General features: G+C 38.9%; 1 protein-coding gene across 1 annotated transcript in view; it reads right to left on the bottom strand.

Annotated features, from left to right (window-relative positions):
• Positions 1 to 6,607, bottom strand: part of htr1fa (5-hydroxytryptamine (serotonin) receptor 1Fa) — a 29,439-nt gene extending 22,832 nt beyond the window's left edge. Inside the window, exon 1 of the mRNA XM_026145076.1 lies at positions 6,463 to 6,607. The gene's annotated coding sequence lies outside the window, so the exon portion shown is untranslated. The remainder of the gene's footprint in view (positions 1 to 6,462) is intronic.
• Positions 6,608 to 20,803: the final 14,196 nt, after the last annotated feature.

Genomic DNA, 20,803 nt, shown 5'->3' with positions numbered 1-20,803 from the left:
AAAGATAACGCTGCTGAATCTGACTCTTTACATTTGAGTAAAAGCAATAAAGGCTTTCAGTATTTGTTAAGCTGGTTATGACAGTTCTGTTTAGGTTCAACAGCTACCATCTAGGGATGTTCCTGGAGACTAATTTATTGAAGTTAAACAAGAAAATAAATAGACTAGTCGACTAGCCTAAAAGACAGAAAAAACGACAGAAAACATTTAAAACTGAGCCCAGTCTAATCACTCGAGTTAAACAATGGTTTCTTAGTTATATTCTTACACAGACTATATGCAGCCACATAAAAGTACTACAGAAGCATGCCAGTTGGCAACTTGAATTTCTGGTGTCAAACAGCAACATTTTAATGTAGAGTTAATTAGTCGCACTCATCCCTACTATATCTAGGTGTTATCCAAAAAACCTGTGGCACTGTCGGTGCTTTGACGCTTCCCATGATTTCTTTTCTCACTTGACCCACTAGAACAACACCCTCACTGTGTACCGGAACTCCCGATTTCCAAAGAAAGATACTTGGCCAAGCATTGTGTCTTTTCATCCTGTTAGTGAAGTGCTCAACATGGTTGTGTGTTGGTACTATGCAGAGCTTAGCACAGCATTGTCTACATGCTGTAGCTGTGTACTGTCCGTCCATCCATCCATCCATCCATCCATCCATCCATCCATCCATCCATCCATCCATCCATCCATCCATCCATCCATCCATCTGTCATCCATCCATCCATCCATCCATCCGTCAATCCATCCATCCGTCCATCCATCCATCCGTCTGTCATCCATCCGTCCATCCGTCCATCCATCTGTCTGTCCATCCATCCGTCCGTCCGTCCATCCATCCGTCCATCCGTCCATCCATCCATCCATCCGTCCATCCATCCATCCGTCTGTCATCCATCCGTCCATCCGTCCGTCTGTCCGTCCGTCCATCCATCCATGTCTAGCTCACAAAGGCAGTAGTCTAAGCAGAGAACCCCAAACCTCCTTCTGCCAGGCCATGTCCTCATCCCATCTCAGAGGATACTGACGCAAGCCTGCTAAGAATTATTAAATTCTCTCTTAGAAAACCTCCCCCAGCTTCCCAAATGACCAAACTCCTTATCCTATTGATAAGGGACAGCTCATCCACTCTTAGGAGGAAACTCATTTCTGCCACTCAAATCTGTGATCGAATTCTTTCCATCAGTACCTAGAGTTCATGGCCATAGATGAAGGTGGGACCATAGACTGACCATAAACCTTAACACTCAGCTCCTCTTCACCTTAACAGACTACTACAGCATCCACATCACTACAGACGGCACCAATCCATCTATCAATCTCCCACTTCACTCTCCCCTCACTACTGAGTAAGATCCTGATGTATTTAAACTCCTCCACTTGGGCAGAAACTTGTCCCTGACCCAGATTCAAAGTAATATTTTTTCAGAGTTTCTTCCTCTTCACTTTTAATTTTGCTGTCATTACCTTACCCGTACATGACAACTTTTCAACAGTACAGCATTCTACCTACATAAAGCATCAACGCTGTGGGCTTACATGTTGTATTTGAGTTGGAAGACTACATGCAAGAACATCTGTATTTACATAGACAAACACCTTTGCAAACGTATACTAAGGTGTAAAGCCTGCGGGAGGCTTATAGATAGGGAATGTTTTCACAGATAGCTGTCAGAGTCAAATTTAAGCAATTTTAGGCTTTGAAAGGCATCAGCAGTTATCTACAGGCCACTTTGCCCTTTGTTTCTAATGGTGATCCACTTTTAATAAACCTATTAGAGCAGATGAAAAGGGAACAGCAGAATGCAAATGCAGCGTGAATTTCTTTATTATATGGTACTTCCAACAAACAATCACCCCCACTTCAATAAAAACATGTCTACCACCATCACTGTTTCATAGTGTATCATCAAATGTGTTTAAGAAAATGAACCAAATAGTGCTGTTTGCTTGCCTTCACCTTTTTCATAGCATGTCCACATCATAAATCTGTTTTTTTAACATTATCAATAATATTATTGACAGGAATGTTATATAATTTATATAAATGATACAAAAATAACTGCACCTTTTGGAAGGATAAGTTAGTGACGCTTTGAGTTTTCAAAGGGAAGAACTGGCAGAAAAAGGGGGAACTGTGCTACACTATTCCCTTTGGGATGAATGCAAGGATTCTGTGAGACTTTCAGGTCTCCAAAAGACTTTTTGGGCTGTCTCTTTGATGCAGCCCCCAGAAGATATGCAGGCATAGAAAGAGACATAGAATAGAATTGAATACATGGATGGACATATGAGATCCTGTGGTCTTTACTGCATTGCTCTCAGAAAACAAACCTAACCAAGTGATATTGTTACATAAGCTTTCAAGATGAGCATATAAGTATGATGAGTTGTTTATTCCTTAAAACACTCTGTGTAATGGACATTACAGCCTCTAGGTGCCGCTAATGGGTCTTTATGGGTCCTCCCCCCCTGTTCCATTAGGAGTCAATTTCATATAAGATGCCATAGGGGAGACCATCTTTCAAGGTCCAGGGCAGAGTCCACTCAGTTAGATATGACCAGATGATGGACTCTTCAGGGCTAATAACAAACCCCTGTTTTTCTTTTCATTTTGTATTTTTCTTTTAGAGTGTGCATTCATCACCCTTGCAAAGTCATTTAATGTCTAATGGCTTCAATTAATTTTTAAGAATAAAACAAGTAAATAGGTGGCTATTTTATTGTTTCTGCACACTTATCTATCTCTCTCTCACACACAAAAATGAGAGTGTGCAATATTGCTATGTTTGTTCTCTGCTGTCATGGTTTTGAGCATCGCCTTCAAAAATCCATGAAAAAAACAATAAGAGCTGTCAAGATTTCGGTTTCTTTTGGCGGTTAATGTAGGCATAAGAACCCTTAATTTGAATTTTCATCTGCCATGTACTGGTGACAATTAATTAAACATTGATTCGGGGAGGCCTTGGACTTTTTAAGGTAGCTGGAAAGCAGTAATGCACATCTTTTTAGGACAGGCAGAGCTATGAGACAGAGAATTCAACAAGATATATTTTCATTGTCTGGTAGCAATTGGTCAGATGTGTCTAGACAGGTTTTGATTGAGGCTCTTGATTCTGTGACATGTGTCAGTGAAAAGATGTACATCAGCTATGTGGCTGGGCTTTGTTAAGAGCCAGAGGGAAATGGAAAGAAGACAAGATAATGCTTGTCCCAGAAGTCTTTCTTTAAAACGATTTAAGCCATTACATTTATGAAAAATGTGCCAGCCCTCATCTGATTTACTTGGATCAGCTGAAAGAGAAATCTTAAAAGCTTCATTTCTCTAATAAAATTATGTTTTGAGGTAAAAGACTGGCCACAGGTAAAGGATAACATGTGTATTTAAGAGTAAAGACAGCAAACAAATACCCCTTCAGGACAAACAATATAAGATGTTCTATTTTGCTGATATACTGTCTTTTGCACTGCTGATACTATCAAATAATTCAAAGTGTAAACAGAAACAGCAGGTCTTATCTGCATACCAATCACAAAACTACAGATATTACATACTTTTAAATATTTAAAGAGTCTTATGTTAGATGAAGAACTCTCAGCTAAGCACTGAAATCCACTGTGATGCAAAGAAAACAAGTTTATCGGAGCATGACATAAACAGAAGGGGAACACAAGGTAAATATCATTTTTGTAGTGAGCAAACACATCCGCTACACCTTTTGGTTTAGTTCATCTACTCAGTGCTGTTTGCTAGTTTCCTTTGAGGGGCTGCAAAAACTCAAACTGTAAAATATTCAGAGCACAATGCATCAACGCACAGGTTATTCAGTATTGCCATAGAGCTTTGCTCTTTACTGCTCATCCCTTATGGAGTAATTATAATAATAATCCTGCAGCCCAAGCTTACAGCCTAAAGTTTACCAACATTGCCTCTCAGAACTTCTCAGAGGCATATTTTTCAGCTACCTTTCAGCGTAAGGGAAATATTAATGTTACATTCACATTTACATAAAGTTGCAGGGATGCTTTTATCATTTCTTACACAGAATACCGTGATGCACTCTGGGTGAATTAGCAGAATGTGTGACATGGGTGTCTGTTTTATTGTTGAACCCTTGTCATTTTGTGTTTTGTTTGCTTTTTCTGTTGCTAAATGTTTATATATATATATTCTGCTCATTTTCCATGTTTTGTTTGCTTTTAATGTTTCTCTTTTTATTGAAGTCTTTGTAAGTCTCTCCAACCCCACCCACCTCCTTCCCCGAAGGTCCCTAAACCCTCGTTAAGAAACACAGAAGTAGTGTAGTACCATTGCTATTAAAACTGTGACTATTAAAATGGGATCTCATAAATTTCCTATCTGTAAATTTGACCTTTGACCAAAATCAAATGTGTCAGCTAAAGATGTATGAAGCTTTAATAATTTAATGAGGTAAATATGTTCTTGCAGAATCAAGCATGATCACAAGTAAGGATGAGGTAGGACAAACTGTCAATAAAAACTAGCCTCAGGCAAAATTGATTCTATTGCTGTACTACTGCTCTTATTGATATTTAAAAAATAAAATCCTACTCTGTCTTGCAGTATATGTTGCAACATAAATTTTAGAATGGATTTTGCAATGACTTGGATCTTTTTGTTAAGCATGAAATGGATAAAGCATCACTCTGGTATGTGATATTGTATCTATGGGAATCAGTTAGCATGAGCTACACTAAATACTTGCTACTCCGGGGCCCTCAGACCATCACGAGCCACGACGTGTCCTTGGTCTGACTCTGCTACTCATCACTGAGGTCCATTATTTTTCTTTCCAAGATAACTTCGCAGCTGTAATTAAGTTCCATAAGTAAATGTGTCACCTTGACCAGAAAAAGAGCCCAGCGTGGAGACCTTCTCAAATATTTCATGTCATTTAAATGAAAGAGTCCTTAATACTGTCCTCAAGCTTCTGAAGGATGGTGTGGCACTTTGCTGTGCGTGCACATGGACCACTCTAGTATCCTGGGAGTTATATCCATATGTACATCTTATCTCAATATTAATGTCAGTGGAGCAAGATGTATATCCTTTATAACGAGGCAGGAAGTCAGGGGTGGATGAACATTTACTGTGTCCAACTGACATGTAGCCAGGACAAGCCCTGCGATTAGCATTGATATTTCCATATCCTGAAAACACAGACTTTCACCATTAGCCAAGTCATTGTATAACCTTACTATAAACTAACCTTGCCATATTTTCCATAAAAAGACTCAGCCATGTGCACACATCAGGGAAGAAATACTCTTTTTTTCAAATGTTGTTAGTAGATATAAATGTTGCCAAATTGGCCCATTAGGATATTGACATTCACATCTGCAGATGTGCATGAACATGCATGCAGTCAGATATGTGACCATGCTTGGTTCTCACAACTATATGAAAAAGCAAAGCCTCTCCTTTGATGCCATCACTGTTTCTCACTCTCTCTTTATCATACCAGCACATAATCCTACACATATGCTGTAATACGCACACAAACACATCCACACTCCCTTCACATACAAGGCTCTGCCTGTCTCTACCACACATCATCCTCCTCCTTGAGCACACTTGATGTAATGCTGTAGGTTTGATCTTCCATGGGTTGGTCCAGGAACACCAGTGAACCTGCTGATGCTGCTGGTCAAAGAACTATTTCATTGCAGCAAAAAAGCCTTGTAGCTGAATTCCACCAGGTATTTGGAAACCTGATTGCCTGCTATAAAATGTCCTTCTGATGTGAAGCACATTATGAGCAGCCAGAGAATACGGCTGTATTATATATTCACAAACACACATGTAGCAACTCGAAAGCCTTTGCTTTCAGAAGAACATTTCAAGACAAGATGATTTTTTTTCCTCATCCTTTTTCACTCTTGATAAGCCATGAAGATCCAAACAATACTCAGTCAATGCAAAAACAGCCTGTACCAGGAGCAGGTACATTAATTTGTTGCTGTCTCTTATATAATTAAAACCGCACGCTCATTATGAAGTCACTGTGTTAGATCTGAGAGGAGGGTAAACTGAATAAAAGAAAAGAAAACGAAGGACTGTAACTTTATCAAAAAATAGAAAGGTACAAGTGTAAAGATGGTGCATCGTTCCTGAGTCTTTTTGAACATCCAGTTCAGACTTTATCGAATTATAAGCGTGGAAATAGTTGTGCTTTGCACAAAGGTGGAGGCAAAGTGGGAGCTCTGCTTTGATTTATACATGTACAAAGACAACGTTGCAATATCTGAGTGACATTTCAAAAAACAATTAGGGTACCAAGACTATATTGATGCCACATTAATTAAGCTTAATATGCACTTGGCACATAGAGATCTGTCTCTGTCTAGAAAGTACTTCCTAATTTCGGTCCATGAATTCAAAAGCTGAACACAGTCTGTCTCTCAATAAATGCACAACCTGCAGAAAATAAACTTACCCACTCTTCCGCTGCAGCGATTAAATAACAGACGAAACCAGTCACTGAGAGAAGTGTATTACATTCCCCATTAATGTCCATTCACAGCTCAACGACGCTCACGCCGACACCCGTCCGTGTGCCGACGGAAGGGGACGCGCAAGCGAGAGCGCGCCTCTTGGCCAGCATAGACAGAGCTCTGAGAGATGCGTCAGTAAGGAGGAGGTGTGAAGACAAGATAAGAGTAATAACAGCCCTCCAGTAATGAAGAAAACGAGTATTATTGTGGCATTTTGTATATAACTTTGCCAGATGCGCAAGAACGTCGCCTAGCCTGCTACTGGTTCGCTATGACCTTAGTGTAATGCAGCGTAATTGGGTATCTTATACGATGGAAACGGGGTAGTGGATACAAAACAAGGATGTTTGACTGCTTAAATGTGTTGGAGCCACACGCAAGTTGTGAACATGCATGCATCAGGTGGAGTACAGAATGGTTATAACTTCTGTAACTTGAGTTTTGCACCAACATTTGTGCTGAACATAAATAGTTAACATTAACATGGGGAATTTGTAGCAGCAGTACACAGTGCCTAGAATATGCATCATTGGTCACATTAGCAAGAAAACTCGCTGTATTGCAGAAACACACTTATTTTACAGAGAAAGTGTGAAATCTGTGCAGGTTTCATGAGGAGGCGATGAAAGCCTTCATTAAAGAATGCAAACAAGTATGAAGCCACTAGAAAAAAATAATGGAAAAAGTAGATGTCATTTTGGTTGTGTTGGTGGTTGAGATGTTGGTCATTACTAGGGAATTGGAAAACACTGATTATAAAATGAGCTGGCTTGTGATCTAGAGCTGGAGGTGTGTGTTATCAATCTCTCAACTCACCTCCCTCTGAGCACTGCAGCTCTCTGCTGTTTATTTAGCCGGGTGTTATGTAAATGTGTAGTCACTATGTTTCCTGTAAGAAACCATTGGTTGATGTTTAGTCTCTTATGATTGACTGGTGGATGTAGATTGGCTTTATAGCTGTTATGGCAGGGTGTGGAAATAAAATATGGCCACTTTGTGATGTGTTGCGTAGGCTGATCATGCACTGTGGACTTGCATTTGCTTCATTTGATTTAATAAGAAAACATAAGACTGGAAAATGAAAATAAATTGGTCTTAAATTTTCTGCACTGCAGTCTACTCGGCTTGGCCACAGTGATAAAGAATTATCATTGCTGCTGCCTACAACAACACCTGTGAGAAGCTGAAGCTCCTGTTAGTCACTGAGAATAAAGTATTGGTTGCCAAATGATACAAAACCTTTACTGAATCACATATAGACAGAGTGAAAAATTTGGTTCTTGTAAGTGTTGACTTTTGGATAAATGTTCCATTTCCTTAGAGATAAATCTGTGGACAGCCTTAATCTCTACAATATCTACATCAGGTGATTCTATGCTCCTCAAAACAAACACTGGCCACATGTAACAAACCTCCTTTATCTATTTAAAAAAGCTCATTTGTGAAACTGACATTTTATTTGATATGCTGGCTCTTGGGTTTCTCCAGTGGGGCGATCGTGGCTCAAGAGTTTGCACTTCGTCTTGTAATCGGAAGGTTGCCTGTTCGAGCCCCGACTCCAGCAGTCTCAGTCGTTGTGTGCTTGGGCAAGATACTTCACCCATTGCTTGCTGGTGGTGGTCAGAGGGACTAGTGGCACCAGTGTCTGGCAGCCTCGCCTCTGTCAGTGCGCCCCAGGGCAGCTGTGGCTACAATGTAGCTTGCCATCAACGGTGTGTGAATGGGTGGATGACTGAATGTAGTGTGAAACGCTTTGGGGTCCATAGGGACTAAGTAAAGCGCTATACAAATACAGGCCATTTAGTCTATGCATAACAAGTGGCCTTGTTCTGTGGGAAAGGAGAAATACAATTAAGTAATTCTGGGAAACCACAAGCCTATTAAAGTGGAAATGTCCCTTCTTTTAATAAACCCTCCGGAAAGTAAACCAATTTGATCAAAGTGTTGAACCTTTGGGGGAAGCCATCTATGTTGTTATGTTTAGGTAGTACAACCTGCAATGAATCTGCAGTGAATTAAGGCAATTCAGAGGCCAAAAGAGGGTCCAACACTCATACTGTTAAGGTGTACCACTAAAATACAATTGAGTGTATATTATGCTGTTTTAATGCTAAAACAATTAATGGATCTATGAGAATGCAACCTTAAGTGGATATAATTTATTGGAATTTATTGGCCTGGGAGCTGCTGCCATTCCCCTTTGAGACATTCTACAAACCGCAGCCTCAATTCATGCTCAAGACATCTGCCATTATCTACTAGAAATGGTGTCAAACCTAAAATGAGGATCTCATCCCAGGTAGTGAACTAAAAACAAAAACAAAACCTTAACTTAGCGATCCATTTCAAAGTGTTCAGCTTAGATGTTCAAAATGCAGGGTCAATTCCCTAATTTGTGCACTCAAATATTCTTAAAACAAGTGCGTACACAAAATTATCAATCGGCGAAACGTGTTTATGAGCCAAATCAATTTCAGTTATTCAGTGTAGTGAATTAGAATGATTCTAAATCAAGAGCAACATGCTCACTCTTTGCAATCAAAGGCTCGGGCTGCAATAATTAAGGTGTTGAATCATGTGTCCCCTAAGGCAAGAACTGTCGCCGAGGAAGGAAGCAGGTGGAGGACAAGAACCGCCTGATCTGTCAAACCAAGATCAGAGACTCAGTGCAATAATTTGACAAACCTCCATAACCTAGGTCTTACAAAGAAATGAGAGTGAAAGTGATGAAATCCAAGGATGGAAACTGAATAAATTTTATGGTTATTTAACACATTTGAAAGCTGATACAAGCAGTAAGGGAACTAATGGTATTAAATGTTGTTTTCAGTCAAATCACTTTCAGTCATTGTTTTAATATGCTTTATATACATTCATTTAAAATATATGTTTTACTATTTGGGGATTCGGTATTTGTCCATATTACACAATGTGAAAAATTTCACACAAGAAAATATTGAGTAATCCCGGATAGTAAACCACAGATTTGTGCGTACACAGGTTTGTAAAAAAATAAAAAAATAAAAAGATATGGGCAACATTTTCTTTACCATTACATCTACATGCACATATGTGTCCATTTCATTAGGGTTTAATGATATAAGCTGGTAATTCTGTGCTTTCATATGCAAGCAGAGTGCATGAACGATTTACATTTGAGCAGGCTGCTCTTAAGGGTAAACACCAATAAACTGCTTTCTAATTAAATCAATTTCTAGGGAAAAATGTAGGAGTCCAGTTTCAGGTACCTGCAAGCGGAGGCTCGGGAAGTCTATATTTTACGTCTATTGCTGTTGTCTATCTATCGAAACCTAATCTTCCATCATCTTTTTTTATCTGCTTTAAATAACTAAAGCTTCATATTTAAACCAGCTCAGGCTCCTATTTTTATTCCGCATTATAGAGAGACTTTATAAGGAGCTCTCAGTAGAGAAATTACAATCACAGTTGTTGTTTTTAATTAGCAGTGACTTTTTTGCCATCTTATCAGTGTGAAGATTAAACTGAAAATTTAATGAACCTTCATCATGCTTTAGTCATGTGTGTCTGCTTATTGCTGTCTTCGACTGCAAAATCTGCCACTTTTAATGTTGTCTTGCTTGTTAACGATCATACACAGCAAGTTAAACAGAATAACGTTTCTGAACAATTAATATTTTAAGTCTTCACTGAATTTAATATAGTATCTGCTGCATTGTCTAATCTTTTATCTTTCTTTTATAAAAAGCAGATATCCATTTAAAAAAAAATAACACTGGCAATTATTACAAGCTTGCCACACTTTAAAAACACCACAACATCCCAGTGTGCTTGCTTGTCTACGCCTACTACTGTACAACCTATTTTACTCATTCTTTTATGTCGTCATGAATGTTATGTAACAAGGTCAACAGATTTGACACACAAATTCGGCAGGTATTCTGAAGGACTATAGAACTGGTATGTTGTCTGCCATTTATTTAGTCACGATGGGATATCTAGAAAGCTCAGAATAAGCGGAGGTTACATCAGTATGGCCTTCTCACTGGGAAAACTTGTGTTTTATTCAGTGTTGTTTTTGTGGCCATACAATGTATTTGTATATTGTTACACATATTTAAAGCAAGAAGGTAGGAAAAACTGAAAAACTGTCTCAAATGGCACATGTAGCACATTTTTGGTAATTGGGTATCACAAAAAATAAGTTGTGCGTAAGATTTTTTTTAAAATCCAAATGGCCACATTTACTGTATTCTTGTACTCCTGCAATCTTATCTGCTCACATTTGTAGTAAAATTACTAAAATGGGGAAAAAAGTTTGCATTTAAAATTCAGCCTTGTTTGAAGGGGGGGGGGGGGGGGGGGAGCCAAATTAGAGCACATGTGTTGGATAGTGTGTTTATTCTCTCTTTTTTAGAAAAAGACGCAACCTGTTCTTCAAATGCACGACTCATCTCTGGCTTTGCTTAACACCTGTTCCAATTTTCTGAATTATAATCACTCCAACTGACTTCCATGTCTTCAAATTAAGGAAAAAAGGCTTAGAGTAAGAACATAATGTTTGCAGAGTAGGGACAAAGGTTTGAAATTTGCACTGTTCTAACAGATATACACTCCCCCAAATTTTTTTTTTTTGTTGTTTTCTCTTTTTTTGGTTTACTTAAAAAAAGTTATGCCAAGCGGTTTCATACAGCTGTGTTAAGTAACTCCCAAAAAACATTTATTTTAGTAATTTTCATTATTTCAATATAATACAGTGTTTTGGCAGTATCTCAATGGCTTTTTTATTGAGTCAGTTCAACATATTTGAATAAAACATAACCAGTTTATTAAGAGTTATGTAACACAGTCGCCTGAAACCTCTTGACATAACTTTTTAAAATAATTCAAAAAATAAATACTTTATTCATGGAATCCAACTAAAGATGATTCTTTAAAATCACCAGTCGTGAGGTTACTTTTTGTGTTTTGAGTGTAACCGAGTCAAATTTTTAGTGGCTTTGCAAAAGCTTACATTATTGTTGTTTGCTGTCTCTTTCAGTTTAGTGTTGATATCACACTCGCTCCTTGGGTTTCAGAGATACTTCAGGCAAAGATCAGTAGAAGATACTCCAGATTTGATGGCACCCCTGCAGAGATATAAACCTTTGCTGTGTCACAACATAGATCCACTGGTGATTGCAGCTCATTGGAATCATCAGAGTGTGTCGCGTATTCTATCTAACATATCTTTTAATTTAAAAAAGAGAGAAAAAAAAACAGACAGAGGAACATCTGTTCTCTGAACTTAAAGTTATTTTTTTCTTTTTCTTTGTGCACACTTGAATACTCCCACTGCCTGCTTTCGACGAGATGCAGTGCTCTTCCACTACAAGAGCAATAAATTGGAGGTTTAAGGATGAAGGAGCACTTGGTAAAAGAGCGTTCAAATATAATTTTTCCTGCTTTACTGAACTGCAGTCCATTATTTCCAAAACAAATCAGCTATTTCACCACCCACACAATTGAATATCAAGAGCAACACAAATAATTTGAACCAAATGTTCTGTGCACAGCGTGGGAACTGTAGTGAAGGTAGACAGTGCGAAACAACCCCGGGTCACACTTGTATAACATGCCAATACTCTATTCTCCACCATCGGCTATTAGTCATTTAAGAGAGACAGATGGATGGCACGGCTTCTTTAATGTCATCACGACACAAGCATTACCTAATGATTTCCTGCCCTCGAGTTTACAGTAAACAGGCACAATTAGGGCTGGCAGGGGCAGCGATAAGTGAGAGCAACCTGGAACAGTCGTATTATATTATTGCCTGAGAATATTATGGGAATGATTTTGACACTCATGTTTCAAGATTCTTAAACAATAACAAGCACGGTGTTATTCTAAACCACCTTTTAATTTTCCATTCACAACAAATGTTCTCATATTTTCCATCTTCCTTCCGAATCACCAAGCCCTCTAATCACTGTGGAGAGGATGCAACAAATAGCCTAACAAAGTTGTTTCAGTCTTACATCTGGCATCCTGCATGCTCTGACAGAACAGCATTGTAGCACAATTCAAAGGAAATGTAAACTAGTTGTGGGAGTAAACTGTCACAACACAAAGTATATTGTACCCTGCTGTGCATGAGGCTGCGTAGCCACAGATCAGTCAGAGTACCCATGTCAATAAACGTCTACTGTGCCTTCACAGGGCATTTCTACCTTGGAGCCAAACAAGCTGTTTTTGACAGCTGGGTATGTTTACACAAAATAAGCCCAGCTACAGCCAAGTGTTTGCCAATGGGGAATACAAAATTTTCTCTAGTGACCACTGGTTACCAGGGGTCTCTGTGGCAGTATCGCTGGTGCCTTGCCTCAACAGGAAGTAGACAAGTGTCACGACAAGTTGATGTAGAAACAGATGGAAATGTTCCTGTATCAGTTGACCCTTAAACATGTTGTCCTATTTAGCACAGTAATGCTGAAGACGTTTAAGATTATTTTTTCTCAAATGGCAGATGCTGCTTTGAAGTAATTGTAAAACTGAATTAAAGGGATTGAAATTTAAGAGATGTATCTACAAGCATTTCCCTGGTACATGTTTTATACAAACATTTGTGGTGAACACAAGTTACAAGCTAGCAACCTTTTCTGTTTCATAAGTTTCTGCTTTCTGTTGCTACAGCTGCTTAAAAAGACCTTAAATTATAAGCATAAAAAAATATAAAACTGCAGTTCAGTTATGTTTGTTAAATTGCACTCTTTGTTGGAAAATGGAGGTTTTCACTGCTTAGTCACCTTGGTTGGTTCCTGCATTGTGTTAGTGCTTTCAGATACAAGTTTATTAACCTTCTTTTTTATTAGCGATACTTAAGCTGTGGGAATATTGACATAAACATACACACACATAGAGAGAATCTGATACAAGCATATTCTTTTTTAAATTTTTAATGACAACAATCTTCCCAAATATACTGACACTTTTGCCTCAAGATCCAACAGAATTTGTAAAGAAGAAGTGGAGGCAGGTTCTAGCCAAAAGTGCCGCCGCTGAAAGAGCTTTTAGTCATTATCACAAATATGTGTGTGTCTCAAGGATTTTAGCTATGAATATAATGTGTAATGTTCAGGAGATTTCTTTTCTCTAGCAGCCTTCATTCTCAGGAACACCTTACACATCAACACCACCACCACAAGCTTTGAAAATGACCAGCAAGCTGAATCACCATCACTCTGGCACAATCTCAAGTGACAATAAAAGATTCATGAAGCAGAAAAAAATTGGTTTGACAGCATTTGATTTTGGTGATATCACGTGTTTGTGTTTAGATATTTGGTACAGTATTTGGCTGATGAGAGTATTTTAATTGTTTTTAATGTGTTTGGTGAAATGACCATTATTTGCATTCTTTTGCTCAGACTTGTAACCATTGTTTGGTGAGCGTTTTAAATCATATCCATGGACTAAGCATTTTTTTTAAGTCACCAGGCAGTAAACTAATCCATAAATACCCCAGTTTAAACAAGAAGTGGAAGTTGTTCAAACACTGTAACAGCAGGGTTGTCAACGCTATCAGCTGTTGTGCTTTGAAGCATGCTAAAACCCTCCCATTAACAACATAACACCACCAAAATAACAATTGTAAGTGCTAAATTGTACATTTAGGAAAACGTACATTCCTTTTATTGTTGACGGTATTAATTGATGCTTTAAAAGATTAGATTTATGGCTGGTGGATTATATAAGTTTTTACAAGTATGCCTTAATGCTACCAACCTAACATACACCTACCATTATGATCAATGAAACAGGACATCTCAAACTATTATATTCTAAATCTGAAGAGGAATATGTCAGAGGCTAGTCTTAGCAATCAATTTGACTTAAATGCCATCTTATTTTAATGAAATTAGTGGAAAATATTCCAGCTACTCCATATATGGAACACGAGCTGGTAAATAAATAACATCAGCTGGCACTGAATTAATAAACTACGTACTCGGGCAAACCTGGCAGACATCTGGGATCCATCAAAGAGGGTCTGCAGGTCGGAGTGGTTGGCTGAGGAGGAAAACTTTAGTCCTTCAGTATGTCACCAGTAACAAGGTAGCATCTGCTACATCTTTCAGCTTTCTGAGACATTTTAATGTCATTATTTCTTACAACATGTTCACACAACATGCACTGCCAACACTAACGTGGTCGAGATATTTCAGTCTGGACTAAAGTAGTCGACCAACTGTCACTGCCATCCGTCATCCCTAGAGGCATGCTGCTTTAGCTGAAAACATTTTTTTAAATACATAAGACTGGGCTCCAAACATAAATAGTGGAAATTCTCCAAGCTAAGCCAGTTTCTCATTGCCAGTTGTGAGAAAGGTTGTTCTGAACATTTTATCCCACAATAGTACCAAAGCTCACTCTGGATGTATGGAACTGTGTGTGCAGCCTCTGGGTCACACTGGTCTTTGAATGCAACTTAACCACTGCAAACAAAAGTTTTTCACAATGTGAAATTTTTCACATTGTGTAATATGGACAAATACCGAATCCCCAAATAGTAAACAAAATCTGTCTTTTACTGGCATGTCTAAGTGTCCTGTGATGCTCCAAAAGCTGTTTCACATCTTGGCCATGAATCCTTGTATTTTTGGAGTATAAAAAGTAAAATCCAAGTTTATTGTCTGTCAGTGCAAAAATTCTGGCAGTCGCAATCTAAAAATTGACATGGGTATCAGACATCTGAAAGCACTTGCCAGTCTACACATTACCGCAGATTGAAGTGGGTTTGGCCTCCGCCCAGTGTTCCCTTGGTCCAGCTGAACAGCGTAAGTGATGGAAAGTGCCATCTGAGGGCGAGCTCACAAACAGGATAATGGAGGATCCTGGCACACGCTAAAAAGATCATACACATGTAAACACGTGCGCACAAGCCCACTTGAACACAAGCAAAAATATGTGTCTGGTTCAACTAATATAGCCAAGGGAAGATGTGTCACTCTCAGAAAAGCAGTCACTCTCACATCTTAGCGACAACTGAGGCGGCGCTAAAAAAGACAAGCAGATACAGATAATACCAGTCCTATCTGATAAACAGCAATGACAATGCACGCTGCTATTAAACACACTCGCATAGGCTAACTCACTGAATGGGAAAATGAGGGCATCTTTGCTGATACGTTATAATGGGCAGAGGAACACACAGTACTGATATGAGACAATAGATCCTGAGAGAGATGGTTGGGGTTTTTTTCTGCTCTGCAGGAGAAATAATTATTGTATAAGCCCAAGTCAAAACCTGGCACTCTTTGTTTCTAAATCTGGTCATTGGCTCAAGTGACTTCTACCTCTCAAGCTTGATGTCCTTGAGGTCTTAGCCAAACTGTCCATCTTGTCATTGAATTAATAGAAGTGAGGTTTCTTTTATTATTATTTTTTTAATTTTGTTTTTACAGTGCCTACATAATTTAGAGCCTGTTTGGCTTTTAGTTCACTGCTTGTCTATGCAACCTCTATGCAATGTTATCTTGAATTAATGCTCTTAAAGAAAGAGGGTCACAGCATTGTGGCATGATTGTTTGCATTTAAAATAGCACATCGCACTAAGTGTACAGCAGTGATTTCTTTTAAAACAATGTGTTATTTCAAGGTGGAATAATATAAAAGAACAAAAAAGTGTGGTGAACTTGCAGTTTGTGGATTGTTTTTCCAGTCTGTGTCTCGCAGCCAAAACTGGTCAGTAAGTTCCCTGATTGGGATTTGTTGTGCCAACAAGCATCAGTTCTGTTTGTGGCAGCTTGGGCAGATTAATCCCCAAACTTGCCAGCAACTCTGTGTTCTCTTATTTTCCTCCAGAAATTCACTTTCCCAGCCTAATCTCTGTTCATTCATAGAGTCTTACAACAGCAGAGCTCTAGTGGAAATTGAAATATTTTGGATGTTCACGGTGTTGTTAATGTCTCTTTTTCAGAGCTTTTCAGATTTATTGGTGGGTTTAGATGAATTGCTCCCTAGGCTTGGTTTCAACAGCAGCATTTAGGTCTTATTCATGAAAAAAAAAGCTTTAAAAATCAGCTGTATGCTGCCTGCTCATAGACAAAAATCAGACAAAGATAGCAGCCAGCTGTGGTGACCATAAGGGTCCAATTAATAGCCAGATATTTTTCTCAGAGTTGGTGGAGATCAACAAATAATAAGAGCCACGCTGGACTAAGCCAGTCATGTCCTTAGATGCTGAATGATTGCCCAAAAGGTTTAAAAAAAAAAAAAGTGATTGCGGGTGTAAAAGAGATTTGGGGATATTTAAAAAAGACATACAGGGAGTGCAGAATTATTAGGCAAATAAGTATTTTGTCCACATCATCCTCTTCATGCATGTTGTCTTACTCCAAGCTGTATAGGCTCGAAAGCCTACTACCAATTAAGCATATTAGGTGATGTGCATCTCTGTATTGAGAAGGGGTGTGGTCTAATGACATCAACACCCTATATCAGGTGTGCATAATTATTAAGCAACTTCGTTTCCTTTGGCAAAATGGGTCAAAAGAAGGACTTGGCAGGCTCAGAAAAGTCAAAAATAGTGAGATATCTTGCAGAGGGATGCAGCAGTCTCAAAATTGCAAAGCTTCTGAAGCGTGATCATCGAACAATCAAGCGTTTCATTCAAAATAGTCAACAGGGTCGCAAGAAGCGTGTGGAAAAATCAAGGCGCAAAATAACTGCCCATGAACTGAGAAAAGTCAAGCGTGCACCTGCCAAGATGCCACTTGCCACCAGTTTGGCCATATTTCAGAGCTGCAACATCACTGGAGTGCCCAAAAGCACAAGGTGTGCAATACTCAGAGACATGGCCAAGGTAAGAAAGGCTGAAAGACGACCACCACTGAACAAGACACACAAGCTGAAACGTCAAGACTGGGCCAAGAAATATCTCAAGACTGGTTTTTCTAAGGTTTTATGGACTGATGAAATGAGAGTGAGTCTTGATGGGCCAGATGGATGGGCCCGTGGCTGGATTGGTAAAGGGCAGAGAACTCCAGTCCGACTCAGACGCCAGCAAGGTGGAGTACTGGTTTGGGCTGGTATCATCAAAGATGAGCTTGTGGGGCCTTTTCGGGTTGAGGATGGAGTCAAGCTCAACTCCCAGTCCTACTGCCAGTTTCTGGAAGACACCTTCTTCCTGTACCACTGCTTGAAGAAGTCTGCATCCTTCAAGAACTGAACCCCATTGAGAACCTGTGGTCAATCATCAAATGTGAGATTTACAAGGAGGGAAAACAGTACACCTCTCTGAACAGTGTCTGGGAGGCTGTGGTTGCTGCTGCACGCAATGTTGATGGTGAACAGATCAAAACACTGACAGAATCCATGGATGGCAGGCTTTTGAGTGTCCTTGCAAAGAAAGGTGGCTATATTGGTCGCTGATTTGTTTTTGTTTTGTTTTTGAATGTCAGAAATGTATATTTGTGAATGTGGAGATGTTATATTGGTTTCACTGGTGAAAATAAATAATTGAAATGGGTATATATTTGTTTTTTGTTAAGTTGCCTAATAATTATGCACAGTAATAGTCACCTGCACACACAGATATCCCCCTAAAATAGCTAAAACTAAAAACAAACTAAAAACTACTTCCAAAAACATTCAGCTTTGATATTAATGAGTTTTTTGGGTTAATTGAGAACATGGTTGTTGTTCAATAATAAAATTATTCCTCAAAAATACAACTTGCCTAATAATTCTGCACTCCCTGTATTATTAGTTATTATCAATCTCTGGTTCTCTTCTACACAATGTCTTTGTGCATCCTTCCTCTGCTCATCCTTAACTTTTTGCTGCAGACGGCTGCCCCTCTCTGAGCCTGGTTCTGCTGGAGGTTTCCTCCTGTTAAAAGGGAGTTTTTCCTTCCCACAGTCGCCAATGCACTTGCTCACAGGGAGTCATATAATTGCTGGGAATTTCTGTTTTCTCTGTATTATTGTAGGGTCTTTACCTTACAATATAAAGTGCCTTGAGGCAATCTGATTGAATTGAATTGAACTGATTGTTAGATTCTATATTAAAAGAAAACCCCTCAGTATAACATAACAATGTGTAGTTTTAAATCTATCTGTCACCTACCTGTTGTAAATGTACTGCTTGTCCCCGAGAGGTTGCCAGGCTATTCTATCAAACTAACATATGAGGGTGAGCTAATGCTTTAAGGTTCACCTGAATAAAGAAGGAAAAACAACATTTTGTTTGCTTTTTCACAGTCGTGTCACTCATTAAATGCTCAGTTTACAGATGGGATCAAATGCCATTGTCCCACCATGGTTTTAATTCTCTAAATAGGCCTCTGCTTATCTTGTACCCTTGCCTACCTTCTGCCTGCACAGATCTGTAAACAAATATTGGGTCATGCAAGAAGAAAAAAAAACTGCACCAAAATAATTTTCTCTGTCCAGTTTCATTTAGCTCATATGCTATGAAATAATGGAGGCACAGATAATGCCTGGTGAAGAGCAGACAGGATTCTGGCAGGTAATTTGTTTGCTTTGTTCATCTGACACTGCCTTCCTTTTGTCTGATGCAGGGTAAATAATCATTTTCAACTGTAGCAGAAATCTGTATGAAAAATACAAAGACTACTGTATATGGCACGTTTTTCACGTCACTGACCCCGTGTAAGATTTAACCTACTCGATACCCCGGAGAAACGCTTTGCCACCCATTCAAGTGTTCTCTTTTGGTTTCTACCATGTGGACACTGAATAGCATGGCTCTAATTCCCCTGATCAGGCCAAATCAGGAGTAGCAGCTGCAGTAGGCTTTTATCACAGGCATAATTATTGAGGGATTGCTGCTAGGTTTGTGAAATAATTGGTTTTTGAAGAACACAACAACCTAAGGCCAAGGGAGAGAGTGACTCAAGTTTGGAATGTGAAAATGTGAAAACCTTTTTGAAACCTGGTGAGCTGCCAATGTGTTTTTTACCATCAACCACTTTTTTTTTGTCTCAGCAACATTGAATGAATGTTAGGTGAGTGTCAGTAATGGTAATGCCTCAGTTACTGTTACGAGACAGAGAAGTAACAAAGGCAGGATTCAGGTATGATTTGCAGAATATTGAAACTGGAGAAATTTTACCAATCCAATTTTGCAGTTTTGTGTTACTTTTAAATTTGTATAAGGAAACTGACAACACAAAGACTAAGATGTTGCATGAGACAGACATGTAAATACACTAACAGATATGGTACTATTAGCATTATTTCTTAATGCAAATGTTTATGTGACCACTAAGGGCAAACATGACCAGACAGAATAACTGTGGCTTCTCATGGTTTTCAAATCTATCGCCCAATTTATGTTCCGCAGAAACAAGATTGAGACGCTTTACTGAGTCCTGTAACACTTATTCAAGGATGTGCATTGTACAGCTGCTGAGTGCGTGGTCAAGGCTTCCTGTATTATTCATTACAAACCCACTGCAGTTCAGAAAATTGCAGGAATATTGTAACTCATTTTGTTCGAGCACAAGTAAGTCTGATTGAGGCTTCAGTATACATGTAGGTGTATGCGTTTGGGCTGTTCATCCCTTAAACGAATGCTATTGTATAACATGTCCTGTTGTCAAAAAAAACCCCACAAAACCCTAACTTTAATTACCAACAGATGCAAACATGTCAGACTGAAATGTAATACTTGTTTTACGGTTAATTGAGAATGAAAAATTTAAAATAAGTCCCCATTATTCTTCTCAGCGACATGAAAAAGAACTCCAGCAAGTATTCACAGTTTTAGTTTCTTACTTTGCTGCCTAGAGCTGTACTTTTGAGAGCAAATAATACCTTTGTAACAATGAGCCATTAAACAATGATGTTCTTGAACCTGTCCCAATTCGATGTGACAGACCTGAAAGCAACCCATCCACTCATCCATCCATCAATTCATCCATGAGGAACATATAGATATATATATGTGAGTGAGCTCCTATGAGATGCCCAGAAGGCATCCTAGTCACATGCCTCGTCAGTGAAAATTTTCCATGGTGCCAGATTCAGCCACCATGTACCGCCATCTAACACTAGCATTAGAGAAAGACGAACCCTTAATCCTTAAACTTTGACCAAGCAAAGTACTGAGAACCTTATTACTTCTAAAAGACTCCATTCTTATAGCAAATCACTGTCAGCTCTGTGAACGACTTACATGGTATCCCAACTTTTCAGAAATAGGCAGTCATGCTAGCTTAACCAGTATTATAATCTCCTTGCAAGCATATGTTCATTGCTAAGACAGAAGAAGAGTAATTCTGCAAGTCAGATTGAA

The sequence above is a fragment of the Astatotilapia calliptera genome, chromosome 16, assembly GCF_900246225.1.
Source record: "Astatotilapia calliptera chromosome 16, fAstCal1.2, whole genome shotgun sequence".
NCBI classification, from domain to species: Eukaryota; Metazoa; Chordata; class Actinopteri; order Cichliformes; family Cichlidae; genus Astatotilapia; species Astatotilapia calliptera.
This window is presented reverse-complemented; position numbering and strand designations above follow the sequence as displayed.